The sequence below is a fragment of the Hylobates moloch genome, unplaced genomic scaffold, assembly GCF_009828535.3.
Source record: "Hylobates moloch isolate HMO894 unplaced genomic scaffold, HMol_V3 SCAFFOLD_18, whole genome shotgun sequence".
Lineage (NCBI taxonomy): Eukaryota > Metazoa > Chordata > Mammalia > Primates > Hylobatidae > Hylobates > Hylobates moloch.
Window position 1 is genome coordinate 43,293,311 of NW_026652293.1, and position 14,728 is coordinate 43,308,038.

At 42.6% G+C, this 14,728-nt stretch overlaps 1 pseudogene; it reads left to right on the forward strand.

The window, feature by feature from the left end:
• The first annotated feature begins 11,015 nt into the window (after positions 1–11,015).
• LOC116457425 (heterogeneous nuclear ribonucleoprotein A1-like) lies at positions 11,016–12,474 on the forward strand (annotated as a pseudogene).
• Positions 12,475–14,728: the final 2,254 nt, after the last annotated feature.

Consider the following 14,728-nt stretch of genomic DNA (forward strand, 5'->3'; position numbering starts at 1 on the left):
AGCAAAGGTAATCATGGAAGACACTGCTCAGGCTAATGTTGCCTTTTGCTTAACAGCCCATGGCTGCTGGCCCTGGCAGCTGAGTATTGGCAGTTCACCCTGGGACTTGTACACACTCACTTATAACACTTGAGGCATGCTTCTCTGTTCGCAGACCCGGACTTTGTGGGCCCTTGGGCAGGAGACCCCGAAAACCCCACAGAGGGTGCAGAAAGGACAGCAACAGAGGAACTGTCAGGAAAAAAAAAAGATCTCCTGGGCACCTGCATTTTCTCAATTTACCCTTCCACTTATCTACACTGTGAGGTGGCTTTCACCAGTCGCTCTTTACTCTGGGGAGCAAATGAGCTCAGAAATGTGAGGCGAGTTTCCCAGAGTCATACAGGAAGAAGAAGGAAATCTAGGGTGAAAAACTGGTCTATCTACAGGAATCTCTATGCTCTTTTATCTGCAGCACAGACCATAATACAAATAAACCGTGGGCACGATTCTGGCTGTGTTCTGTACCTCCTCCTTACCTTAGAGAGCCAGCAGAGAAGCCTGTTGGAGAGAGCTGGCTTTTGGTTTTCTTCTTAAACTGCAGATCCGACCATGTCATTCAGCGGGTGAGCCCCTACTGCCTATGAGAGATGTGCGGACTCCTTGGCCTGGACTCGCCTGACCTTTGGCTCCTTTGCCACCCTTCCTCCTCACCCTGCTGCTCTCCACACACAGAGGCCAGCCTCTGGCATCCCCAGACTGCCCCTTTCCCGGATGTGTGCTCTCCCCACTTTGCTCAGTCTGCTCCTCCTGGCTTGGTGTGCCCTCCCCTGCACTACATGAAAAATCCTGCTCATTAGTCAGAAATCAGTCCCCTTTGTGCTGCCCTCCCGGGAGCTTCCAGGAAGTTCCAGCACAGTTGTCAGTGCCGTGATCGTTGCCTAGCATAGGGACCGTGAGTGTAGCCTCTGGAGTCAGACTGCCTGTTGTTGCATCCTTTCTCTGCCATTTCCTAGCTGTGTAACCCTGGAGAAATTGCTTAGCCTCGCTGTGTCTTCTTGTGAAATGAAAACGATGATAATGAGTGCTTACTCCATGAGGTTATTGGGCAGACTGAAAATGTCAAGCATATAAAGCACTCCATGTGGTGGATTGGGCTATTTTTAAGTGTCTTGCTTGTTTGTGCCATTAGACTGTGTGCTCCTTGAAGTTGAGGACTGCATCTTATTTTCCTCTGTAGCCCCCATAGTTCCTAAATGGGGCCTTGTGGCCAGTTGATAAACCTTTGCTAAACAAAAGAAAAATATGTGCATAAATAAAAAGAGATGACCAGATTCACAGTGGCATGTGTGTATCCAGCATCAATCAGGTGATAACAACACTAATAACAGAATTACCTAGCGTGTTTATTGTGTGGTTACTGTGTGTCAGGCACCGTCTTAAACACTTTGCCCGTCACCTCATTCAGTTGTCTCAACAACCTTCTTAAGTAGTGACTGTCATTTGCATTGCCATTTTACGGATGAAGAAACTGAGGTACATGGGTTGCAGCGACTTCCCCATGACTACACAGCTAGAGTATAGCAGAGATGGATTCAACTCAGGCTGCCTGGCTGAGAGCCCATGCTCATGGCCACCCCATTTTGCTGCTTCCAAGGAAGGTGTAATGGCAGTGACCAGCCCAGGGAGGCAAAAGGAGGATCTTAAAATAGCAACCCATGATAAGAGGCAGGACACAGTAAGGGAGACAGGCAGGGGCAGGGCTGTGTTGCAGAGCAAGAAGGTGGGGCTGAGACCTTCACTGCAAATGGCCCTGGTACAGTCCTCACTTTTCTCTCCGAGCCAGTCCAGTTGTCTTAAAGGAATTGAGATAGAGCAGATGGCCACAGATGTACAGGTGTGTTCCTACCTGAAGGCAGGAAGATGGGTACCACGGAGCCTTCCTTTTATTTTGTGTTGTGTTCCTGGCAACTAGCAGAAAGTCTGGCACTTAGTACATACTTAATATACAAGATAGTTCAATTAATGTGTGAGGATCCTGGAACTCCAGGATTTCATAGCATGAGCAGATATGCAATTTCCATTTATTTTACTTTAAACCTCTTCTCATCTGTCTGACAGAAAGCCCAAGTTAGGAGAGAGGATGCACATCTTTCCGTGATGAGATTTTGCTTATCCAGGAAGCCTGCATCTCTCATCATCAGCTCACGCATAGCCTTCGAGAGCCCTGCACTTCTGTAGTTCCAGCAGGTGGCATTGCTATGAGTGATGAAGCCCCCAGATGGTCTCTGTGGTGAGCAAATATTAACACTTTGAATCAATTGCACCTTCTTGATGACTGGGAAAACTGTTCAGAGCCTGGCAGAGAGTTATTGCACCATGCAACAGTCGAGCGTGGCTGATATAGTGGGAGCGAATGGCGTAAATGAGTTTAAGGCTAAGATGGATTTGCACTTGGAAACTGAAATCATGCAATGGGGTTTGCTGGTGGAATTGCAAAGTGCACCTGGAAGAACGCCAAGAATAATGCAGATGTCTCAGCCCGTGCTTTTCATTGTAGCCAACTATAGAATGGGAAAATTAATAGTACTTACCTCATAAGGTAGCAAGTTGGTGTACATGAGTTAATATAAATAACTTAGAATGGTACTGAGTATGTAGTAAGCACTTAATGAGTACTAGTCAGCATTAAGACATACCAGGCACCCATAATACAACTAAGAATAAGACAGATCAGATTATAAGATGGAGAGGATTGTTCTCACAAATCCTACAGTGCAATAAACGGTGTTACAACCAGTCACATAACAGTGTTGCAACTGTTGTGCAATGTAATAGGTGTTGTGATGGCAAAAAGACAGAGTGTTGTGCAACTCAGAAGAGAGGCTTCTCTAAGCTAGACTTGGATGGTCAGGGAAGGTCTCAAGATAAGGTGGCACAATGGGAGGAATGGCAAGCAGGAGGTGGTCAAATGGAAAACAGGTGAGAGGATGCTCCTAGGCAGCTTACGCAAGGACCTGGAGGTGAGAAAGACCGTGTTGATTGTGGGCACTCAATGTGGAGTTGGTGGGTATATGTATTCCCTAAAGCTGCCATGACAAAGTACCACAAACTGGGGTAGCTTAAGACAACAGAAATTTATTCTCTTGCAGTTTCTAAAGGCTAGAAGTCCAAAACCAAGGTGTCGGCGAAGCTATGCTCTCTCTGAAGATTCTAGGGAAGAATCCTTCCTTGCCTCTCTCTATCTTCTAGCAGTTGCTAGCAGTCCTCAGCATTCCTTGGCTTGCAGCTGTAGTGCTCCAGTTTCTGCCCCTGTCTTTACATGGCTATTCTAATTATGTGCGTGTCTCGGTTTTCTCTTCTTATAAAGACAACAGTTATTGGATTAGGGTGGTTTCTAATTTGTCCTATTGGTCTAGACCCTATTGGTCAAATTCAATAGGATTAGATTCACCCTAATCCAGTATGGCCTCATTTTAACTAAATACATTTGCAAGAATCCTGCTTCCAAATAAGGTTATGTTCTGAGTTTCTGGGTAGATATGAATTTTAAGGGGATGCTATTCAACCCAGTACAATGGGGGTGGCCAAGGGGAGTAGAAATGAATAAAGGTGAAAAGAAGACAGGAATCAGATTATGAAGGGATTCATAATGAAAAAAATAATAAACATTCTTGAGCACTTACAATATATTAAGAACTGTGGTAGGCGCTTTACACATGTAATATGCATAATCCCTTTGAAAGAGGGAGAATCAGGTTGAGTGAGGCCAGAGGGGAAAATCAGAGTTTACAAAGTGTGTCATCAATTAGGGTCCTAGTAGAAAATAGAAGGTACACTGGATTAGAGTAATTCAAAGAGGGTTTAATAGAGGGATTGTTTAAGTGAGCAGAGTATAGGGAAAACGTACGAGATAGAGCAGTGTGCAGGGCTGCTACCACCCCTAGACATGGACGGTGTGGGTGAGGGAGCAGGTACTGTAACCAAGACTAGGAAGTCCTGTGAAGAAGCCACCTTGAGCAGAGCAGTGACTTTTGGTTGAGAAACGAAGCCATCCCAAGGTGACTACACAGGGAGGAAGCCAACAGAGTGAATACACGAACTTGGTCTCTTGTCAACACCCTGTTGGCCTACCTCAACCGGAGGACAAAAGAGAACAAGAGAGCCCATGGTATAGTCCACATGGATAGCATCTGGGGGCCCTGGGCTGAGTGAGGAAGCCTGAAGCATGGATCTGGAGGATCAGACAGAAGACAGCTTGCACTGGGGCATTGATGAGAAGGCAGAGCCTGAGAGCCAGAAAATGGGGAAGTTAGGTTGTGATGAGAAGGGTGATATAACCCAACGTTAAGAATGCACATGAGGCCAGGCACGGTGGCTCACACCTGGAATTTTAGCACTGTGTGAGGCCGAGGCAGGCGGATTGCTTGAGCCCAGGAGTTTGAGACCAGCCTGAGCAACATAGGGAGACCCTGTCTATACAAAAAATACAAATACAAATAATAATAATAATAATAATAACTCCTCGGTGTGATGGCACATGCCTGTGTTTCCAGTTACTTGGGAGGCTGAGGCAGGAGGATCACTTGAGCCCAGAAGACAGAGGTTGCAGTGAGCCGAGATGATGCCACTGCGCTCCAGCCTGGGTGACAGAGTGAGACCCTTTCTTGAAGGCCTGTGACTGCTCACCCTCATTCCCTATAGTACTAATATAGATTTATGCGTACATTAATCTATTCAACATGTATTTGCTGAGCATCTAGCATATGTCCATCACTGGTCAAATGTATAGTGGTAAACAAAGCAAACAAAATTCTCTGCCTTCAAGGAGCTTACATTCTGATAGGAAAAGTAGATAGTAAACAAATAAAGAAAATATACTGACTGTCAGAAGATGATTAAGTGCTATGGATAAAAACAAAGCAGAAAAGGGAAAGAGGGAGTACCAGGGGTGGGGTTGCAAATGGAAAGAGAGTAGAACGAAGGTGATATGTGAGCACAGATCTAAATGGAGATGAGGGAGGACACCATTCTGATACCCGGGGGATGAGAGCTTCAGGTAGAAGGAAGGTCAGGTACAAAGGCTATAAGCCACAGCATGCCTGGAGCATCTGAGAATAATCAAGGATGTACATGCTAGGAACTGAGTGTGATGAGATCAGAGAGGTAACAGGAGCCAGATCTGCAGATCCTGTGATCTTTGAAGTTCTGTGTTCTGCATGATACTACAGCATATTCTGAAATCCTGGCTGTCCCACGTGAACATTGCTCTCCCATCTGTAAAATGGGGATAAGAGTCCTCATTTTGCTTATCTCCAGTGGTATTTTAAGGGTCCAGTGAAAAGATGGGTTATGGTATAGCTTTGAATATCATTAAGTATGAAGCAAGATAATGTTTGTATTGCCTAGTAATTTTGCCTCAGGCCACCTGCTGCTGAGTAGAAAGGCTGCCCATGCCTTCACGAATGTGGCTGTGCTGGACCATTGCTTGACAGCGGGTTGTCATCTTTTCACACAGAATCCCATCTTCCTCCTCTCCTGGGCCTCCAAATCCCAGGCCTGGTTTTTAAAACAGCAATTTCTCCCCACTGTGTTTCATGCCCCAAACCTCCTAAGTGGAATTACAGACCAGTAACTCACAGTGGCCTGTTATTTATCCTATATGCAATAAAGACTTTCTGTAGGTTATAGGAAATAAATGTGCTTTTTACTATCATCTGTAGTTCTTATTAAACTTATCCCCATGGTGAGGAAATATCTTTGTGAGACCAAGCAGTTTTATGTCCAAACAGCCAATGAGCTGATAATGGGTTTTATGTCGAGCTGTAACCAGCAGTATTGCAGGCAGCCCTTCATTCATTGCAGTTAGGAGATGCAGGTTGCTCAACCCATAGCATGTAAATATTTCTTGTTAATGTAGTGGTCCATGCTTTTAAATAGAGTATCTGGTGTCCCCATGCATGTCTGTTGGCTGAAACACAGAATCTGAGATGCCTTATGGAGCTAAAGGAAGAAACCTGGACCAAAAATGAATGGTATGAGGTTATGAAATAAAGATGGAGGAGTGGAAAGAACTCTTTGCACTGGTAGTGTCTTTAAGCCATGAGAATTTTAAAATTATAGATATAGGAGTTATTCTGTTATCTCCTCTTGGCAGAGAAATGGAAGGAGAAAGGCAGCTAAAATTGATTGCTAATTATTCAGACAGAAGCAACTTCTCATCCCAGGAAACTCTAAGACTTAGCGTCTTTATCTGTGAAACAGGGATGATAATGCCATACTCCTAGAATTGTGATGCAAAGAAGTGCTGATGCCCAGTATGTGTTCAACAAAAAGAAAGCCTTAGTTCTAGTGTTATTCTTCCTTGCGAACTTCTTCCCTCTTGTTCTTCCCTTCAGTATAGCATACAAGTGAAAATAACTAGGAGGCAACAAGGTGGGACCATGGATTAGGTGAGAAGACAGGAAGTGAGATCCAAACAGAGATCAACAGCAAGTATGGTTGACACCATGGGAATCCCAAATTTTGTCTGGTAGTATGGCATTGATTTAGCTTGCAGACTAATTTCACAGAGTTATTTAAATGTAAATATACAAATTGGGTTTCTCTGCCATAACTAGGAAAGGGAAGAAGGAAGTGAATCCATATTTTTTGTTACCTACCATGTGGCACCTACTTTCGTATATTATCTTTACTATATTTCCAAGACAGCTGGAATTTTGGTCTATTTTCATTTACCATCTGCTATGGTTTAGATATTTGTCCCCTCCAAACTTCATGTTGAAATTTGATACCCAGTGTTGGAGTTGGGGCCTAATGGAAGGTGTTTGAGTGATGGGGGCAGATTCCTCATAAATAGAGTAATGCCCTTCCTCAGGGATGAGTGAGGTTTTGCTCTAAAGCTCCTTCGAGAGTTGGTTGTTGAAAAAAAGGCTGGCACTCCCCAGCCCCTTGCTTCCTCTTTCCCCATGCCATCTCTGCACACATGGGCTCTCCCTCACCTTCTACTTTCTGCCATGAGTGGAAGCAGCCTGAGACCACCAGATGCCCAGTATTGAACCTTTCCAGACATCAGAATTGTGAGCCAAATGAACCTTTTCTCTTTACAAATTATCCAGCCTCAGGTATTCCTTCATAGCAATACAAAATAGAAAAAGAAAACTGGAACCAAGAGTGTGGTTTTGTTATAAAGATAGCTGAATATGTGAAAGCAGCTTTAGAATTGGGTAATGAGAGATGTTTGGGTCATGGGGGTGGATCTTTCATGAATAGATTAAGCCATTTTTTGGAAGTGAGTAAGTTCTTACTCTATTAGTTCCCATGAATGCTGATTGTTTAAAAAAGCCTGGCAGCTCCCCACTTTCACGCTTGCTTTTTCTTTCACCATGTGACCTCTACAAGCTAGCACTTGTTTGCCTTCCGTAATGAGTGGAAGCAGCCTAAGGCCATCACTAAAGCAGATGTTGGCACTATGTTTCTTGTACAAACTGCAGAATTGTAAGCCTAATAAATCTCTTATCTTTGACAAACAGAGAGCCAAATCATGAGTGAACTCCCATTCACAAATGCTACAAAGAGAATAAAATACCTAGGAATCCAACTTACAAGGGATGTGAAGGACCTCTTCAAGGAGAACTACAAACCACTGCTCCATGAAATAAAAGAGGACATGAACAAATGGAAGAACATTCCATGCTTATGGATAGGAAGAATCAGTATCATGAAAATGGCCATACTGCCCAAGGTGATTTATAGATTGAATGCCATCCGCATCAAGCTACCAGTGACTTTCTTCACAGAATTGGAAAAAAAACTACTTTGAAGTTCATATGGAACCAAAAAAGAGCCCGTATTGCCAAGACAATCCCAAGCAAAAAGAACAAAGCTGGAGGCATCACGTTACCTGACTTTAAACTATACTACAAGGCTGCAGTAGCCAAATAGCATGGTACTGGTACCAAAACAGATATGTAGACTAATGGAACAGAACAGAGGCCTCAAAAATGACACCACACATCTACAACCATCTGATCTTTGACAAACCTGATGAAAACAAGAAATGGGGAAAGGATTCCCTATTTAATAAATGGTGCTGGGAAAACTGCCTAGCCATATGTAGAAAGCTGAAACTGGATCCCTTCCTTACACCTTATACAAAAATTAATTCAAGATGGATTAAAGACTTAAATGTTAGAACTAAAACCATAAAAACTCTAGAAGAAAACCTAGGCAATACCATTCAGGTATTGCCATAGGCATGGGCAAGGACTTCAGGACTAAAACACCAAAAGCAATGGCAACAAAAGCCAAAATTGATAAATGGGATCTAATTAAGCTAAAGAGCTTCTGCACAGCAAAAGATACTACCATCAGAGTGAACAGGCAACCTACAGAATGGGAGAAAATTTTTGCAATCTACCCATCTGACAAAAGGCTAATATCCAGAATCTACAAAGAACTTCAACAAATTTACAAGAAAAAAACAAACAACCCCATCAAAAAGTGGACAAAGGATATGAACAGACACTTCTCAAAAGAAGACATCTATGCAGCCAACAGACACATGAAAAAATGCTCATCATCACTGGCCATCAGAGAAATGCAAATCAAAACCACAATGAGATACCATCTCACGCCAGTTAGAATGGCAATCATTAAAAAGTCAGGAAACAACAAATGCTGGAGAGGATGTGGAGAAATAGGAAGGCTTTTACACTGATGGTGGGAGTGTAAATTGGTTCAACCATTGTGGAAGACATTGTGGTGATTCCTCAAGGATCTAGAACTAGAATTACCATTTGAACCAGCAATCCCATTACTGGGTATATACCCAAAAGGTTATAAATCATGCTACTATAAAGACACATGCACATGTATGTTTATTGCAATAGACAATAGCAAAGACTTGGAACCAACCCAAATGTCCATCAATGATAGACAGGATTAAGAAAATGTGGCACATATACACCATGGAATACTATGCAGCCATAGAAAAGGATGAGTTCATGTCCTTTGCAGGGACATGGTTGAAGTTGGAAACCATCATTCTGAGCAAACTATCACAAGGACAGAAAACCAAACACCGCATGTTCTCACTCATAGGTCAGAATTGAACAATGAGATCACTTGGACACAGGGCAGGGAACATCATACATCAGGGCCAGTTGGGGGGTGGGGGGCTGGGGGAGGGATAGCATTAGGAGAAATACCTAATGTAAATGATGAGTTCACGGGTGCAGCAAACCAACATGGCACATGTATACGTATGGATCAAACCTGCACGTTGTGCACATGTACCATAGAACTTAAAGTATATATATAAAAAAATCTCTTCTCTTTTTTTTTGAGACGGAGTCTCGCTCTGTTGCCCAGGCTGGAGTGCAGTGGCGCAATCTCTGCTCACTGCAAGCTCCGCCTCCCGGGTTCACGCCATTCTCCTGCCTCAGCCTCTCCGAGTAGCTGGGACTACAGGCGCCTGCCACCACGCCCGGCTAATTTTTTGTATTTTTTTTAGTAGAGACGGGGTTTCACCGTGGTCTCGATCTCCTGACCTCGTGATCCGCCCGCCTCGGCCTCCCAAAGTGCTGGGATTACAAGCGTGAGCCACCGCACCCGGCCTAAATCTCTTCTCTTTATAAATTACCCAGACTCAAATAGTCCTTTATAGCAACACAAAATGGAGTAAGACATCACAGTATTTCCCACACCTAGAACATGTAGCATATAGTAGAGCATCAGTAATATTTGCTGAATGAACTATGGATACTTAGGAAAAGCTCAGCAAGGCAAAATCTATCAGCCATATGCCACTGTCCAAATCATAAAAATAAAGCATTGTGGTTAATTCTCTTATTCAATCTAAATATTCCTTAGAGTAATGATTAATTCTTCTCTTCATCACACTACCACATGTCTAGTCCAAAATCCCATCATATTTCACCTTTATTTCTGCTGTAACCTACACTTTGTTCTCCCCACTGTAACTGATTACCTGTCTTACTGCACAGCCAGAAAGAATTTAAAAAGATGTATGATAATATTACTCCCCTGTTTAATATCTTCCAATAGCTCCATCCTCTTTGATCATAGTACCAAACTCTTATAGGCTCACAAGAGCCTGCTGTATCTGGCCCAATAAATTTCAGCCTCATTGCTTTTTCTTTCTGTTCTGGACTGAATTACTTTCAGATGCTCAACTGATCTATGTTCTCTTTTAACTCAGGGCCTTTGCACATGCTATTCTGTTTGCCTAGAATACTGCCTTATACACCTTCTACACTTCTCCATACAACCCTCTATCTAGATGATCTCTACTCATTGTTATGGTCTCCATTTAATGTCACTTCTTTAGCGTGCCCTGCCTGAGACTCCATAAGGTTCCTAACTTCATGCCTTCATGGTTTCCTGCATGTCCCCTTTTCAAACACTAACTGTTTTTTCAAAATAATTTCTTTCCCTACCAGGCTAAAAGCCCCATGAAAGGAGAGGTGGATTCTATTTTTTCACTGCTGTGTGTGTGTGTGTGTGCGTGTGCGTGTGTGCCTGGCATATAATACGTGCTCAATAAGTATCTATTGAATAAATAGTGATCATGTAATACTAAGAATATCCCACAATGTGAGATATCATTTCTGTTTTTCAGATAAGAAAACTAAAATCTAAAGAGACTAAATTTCAAACTCAAGGTCATATAGCAAATAACATAGTTAAGAGTCAAATCTAAGTCTGGATCCAAAATCCATGCTCTGTCTTCTATTCCAAAATAATTTTCTCCAGCTAATCAAATATTCTACTTACTAGGAGGTCACAACCTATGTCATATACTTGGTTCTAATTTGGAAAGAATTTTAATTTACTAGACACAATCAATTCCTTCTCCAGTGATGCAGAAGGCCCTACAGAACCTTTCAATGTGGTTGCTGGATGACTCTGTGCATAATTATTATAGGAAAGAAGTGCAAAAATAGTTCAGGTTAAGATACGTTCGTCAGCTTGCTCCTTTCTGCCCATGGATGCTGCCGAAGAAGCATCATTAAAGTCTCTCTTCTCCCTGCCGTCCTAAGTCAGAGTCTCCTAAAGAGCCCGAACAGCTGTGGAAGCTCTTCATTGGAGGATTGAGCTTTAAAACAACTGATGAGAGCCTGAGAAGCCATTTTGAGCAATGGGGAACGCTCAGGGACTGTGTGGTCGTGAGATATCCAAACACCAAGCGCACCAGGGGCTTTGGGTTTGTCACATGTGCCACTGTGGAGGAGGTGGATGCAGCCATGAATGCAAGGCCATATAAGGTGGAGGAAAGAGTTGTAGAACCAAAGAGAGCTGTCTGAACAGATGATTCTCAAAGACCAGGTGCCCACTTAACTGTGAAAAAGATATTTGTTGGTGGCATTAAAGAAGACACTGAAGAACAGCACCTAAGAGATTATTTTCAACAGTTTGGAAAAATGGAAGTGATTGAAATCATGACTGACCAAGGCAGTGGCAAAAAAAAAAAAAAGCGGGGGAGGGCGCTTTGCCTTTGTAACCTTTGACGACCATGGCTCTGTGGATAAGACTGTCATTCAGAAATACTATACTGTGAATGGCCACAACTGTGAAGTTAGGAAAGCCCTGTCAAAGCAAGAGATGGCTAGTGCTTCATCCAGCCAAAGAGGTGAAGTGGTTCTGGAAACTTTGGTGGCAGTCATGGAGGTGGTTTTGGTGGGAATGACAACTTTGGTCGTGGAGGAAACTTTAGTGGTCATGGTGGCTTTGGTGGCAGCCATGGTGTTGGTGGATATGGTAGCAGTGGGGATGGTTATAATGGGTTTGGTAATTATGGTGGTTATGGAGGAGGTGGCCCTGGTTACTCTGGAGGAAGCAGAGGCTATGGAAGTGGTGGACTGGGTTATAGAAACCAGGGCAGTGGCTATGGCGGGAGTGGCAGCTGTGACAGCTATAACAGTGGAGGCAGAGGCAGCTGTGGCGGTGGTAGTTGAAGCAATTTTGGAGGTGGTGGAAGCTACAATGATTTGGGCAATTACAACAATCAGTTTTCAAATTTTGGACCCATGAAGGGAGGAAATTTTGGAGGCAAAAGCTCTGGCCCCTGTGGCAGTGGAGGCCAATACTTTGCCAAACCACGAAACCAAGGTGGCTATGGCGGTTCCAGTAGCAGCAGTAGCTATGCCAGTGGCAGAAGATTTTAATTAGGAAACAAAGCTTAGCAGGAGAGGAGAGCCAGAGAAGTGACAGGGAAGCTACAGGTTATAACAGGTTTGTGAACTCAGCCAAGCACAGTGGTGGCAGGGCCTAGCTGCTACAACAAAGACATGTTTTAGACAAATACTGATGTGTATGGGCAAAAAACTCGAGGACTATATTTGTGACTAATTGTATAACAGGTTATTTTAGTTTCTGTTTTGTGGAAAGTGTAAAGCATTCCAACACAGGGTTTTAATGTAGATTTTTTTTTGCACCCATGCTGTTGATTGCTAAATGTAATAGTCTGATCGTGACGCTGAATAAATGCCTTAAAAAAATAGTTCAGGTTATTTATGTTTCCTTTTTCTTGGATGCCAGGTAAACAGTTGTTGACTGGACTTTCAACTCAGGCAGAGAGATGATCTAATTAAGTTCCTGGCCTGAGAGAGTGTCAGTAGAAGCGCTCATATTTCTCACATGTATGGAATTGCATGAAGATCTTTCATTTATTCTACTCTGCTGTGATTGAATGTGATTACTTTGACTAGTGAATCAGAGGTGGCTCTTCAACCATAAACAAGCGAATGGGTTAAAAAAAATCCAAATTAGTATCTACGCTTTCAATGAGAGGAGTGAAGGGGCTATGATAAAGGTTAGTAGGACACATGGGCTGGTGGCTTCATTGCACCCACAACCCTCATTTGTGAGAGGCCACTCACCTGTACATCCACCAGAGGGCAGCAGCAGCAGCGAAGGCCCACCTCCCTGGTGCCACACTTCACACCACACTGTCCAACCACACGTGGCTACTGGGCACCTGAAATGTGGCTAGTGCCACTTGTTGAAATGATAACAGTTTGGATATGTTGAAAGATAACAGCTTGGATATATTGGATTAAAGAAAATATATTATTAAAATTCATTTCGCCTTTTTTTTACTTAAATGTGGCTAAGTGGCAAATTTAAGGTGACATATGTGGCTTGCATTCATAGCCCATGCTATATTTCTTTTGGGTGAAACTGCTTGACACAATCCGTGGCATAATAAAACAGAATTTCCAAAGTAACTAAAGTTTGAATCTCATTTTCAGGCTATGTATATATTATAGCAATATCATGTCATGATAAGAATTTGGAGGGATCTTGGAGCTTGTCCTTATTTTACAGCTAAAGAAACTGAGGCTCAAAGAGATGAAGCAACTTTGCCCAAGGTTGCACAACCAGTAAGTGGCAGAGCTGGGCTTTGAACTTCAGCTTCAGACTAAATCAGTTCTTCTCCACTCAGTGAGTGGCCCAGAAATTATAGGTATCCCTGGACTTACAGTGTACCTCTGAGAGCTCCCATCCCTCTATCCCCAGCACCAGTGGCTGGCACATGGCAGGAGCTCTGTTCTACAGCATCCAGTCTGTGTGAGATGCTTTGTTTACTGCACCACACAAAGGATACAAAGACAAGTGCTGCTCAGGCTCTGTTCTCTGGAAGCTCAGGGCATAGTAGAGAAGATACCAGATGGACAGTGACCAATTAAAATCATAAAACAAGTTCTAGCAGAGTACCTTGAAACTAATGTGGAAATGTTTTCAACCTCATTAGTAATTTAAAAAATGCAAATAAAAATAATGATGTGACATTGTACTTTACTCACATCCTTCCTAGTTTCAGAGGGCCTTAAAGTAGTTCATAATCCTACCTTCGGAAAAAAAAAAATCAACAGAAAATAAAATCGACAACAAAAAAAGAAACTCTTCTTTCTGTAAACGTGTTCTATGGGAGGGACAAGACGTCACCCAAGTAAGTGATTTGGACGATATGAACATTTTAATTGCCGTGATGTCCTTTGCCTCAGTTTGCTTGGCTTTGAGAAAAGAAGTTAGTTATAGCCAATTGAATATTTGATATACACTAGGAAAAATATTTATCTTTATTTAGTTTAAGAAAATCCAAAATTCCCTGGCTTTTCTTCAGTATCAAAATGGAAAACTTAGTCAACAGAAGAAACCAAAACTTATTCTGTCTCCCGGTATCTACCACAGGACTTTACATATAACATGGACTCAACTCAATAAAGCCTTGCTGAATACAGGAAGGTACCTGCATTTATTCTGTGCCAGTTATGTGCCCATATACCTTAACAGGTCTCTTTCTATAAATAAGGTCATTTAATAACCTTAAGACCCTGAAAATTTTAGTCTCCGTTTTCAGATAAATAACAGAGGCTCCAAAAAAAAAAAAAAAAAATTGATAATCTTGCCCAAATCCCTAATTACCAGGGAGCAGAGCTGCAATTTGGACCCATAAATGTATTTTGTTCCAAAGCTTGCTTCTCTATGCTGTGTGAAGGGATGGGAGAATAAAGGAGAAAAAGAGAAGGAACAAAGGGGAAAAAGGGAAAAGACAAAAAAAGGGAGAGAAAGGAGGCAAGAGAAAGATGGAGATGAAAACAAAGATGCAAGGGAAGAAAGGGGTGAGTGAGTATGGAATTCTACCTCTTTCAGCACATAGTCTAAGAAGAAGGATAAAGAGAAGGGTCAAAGCTTTCCTGGAAAAAAATATTCCTGGCAATTT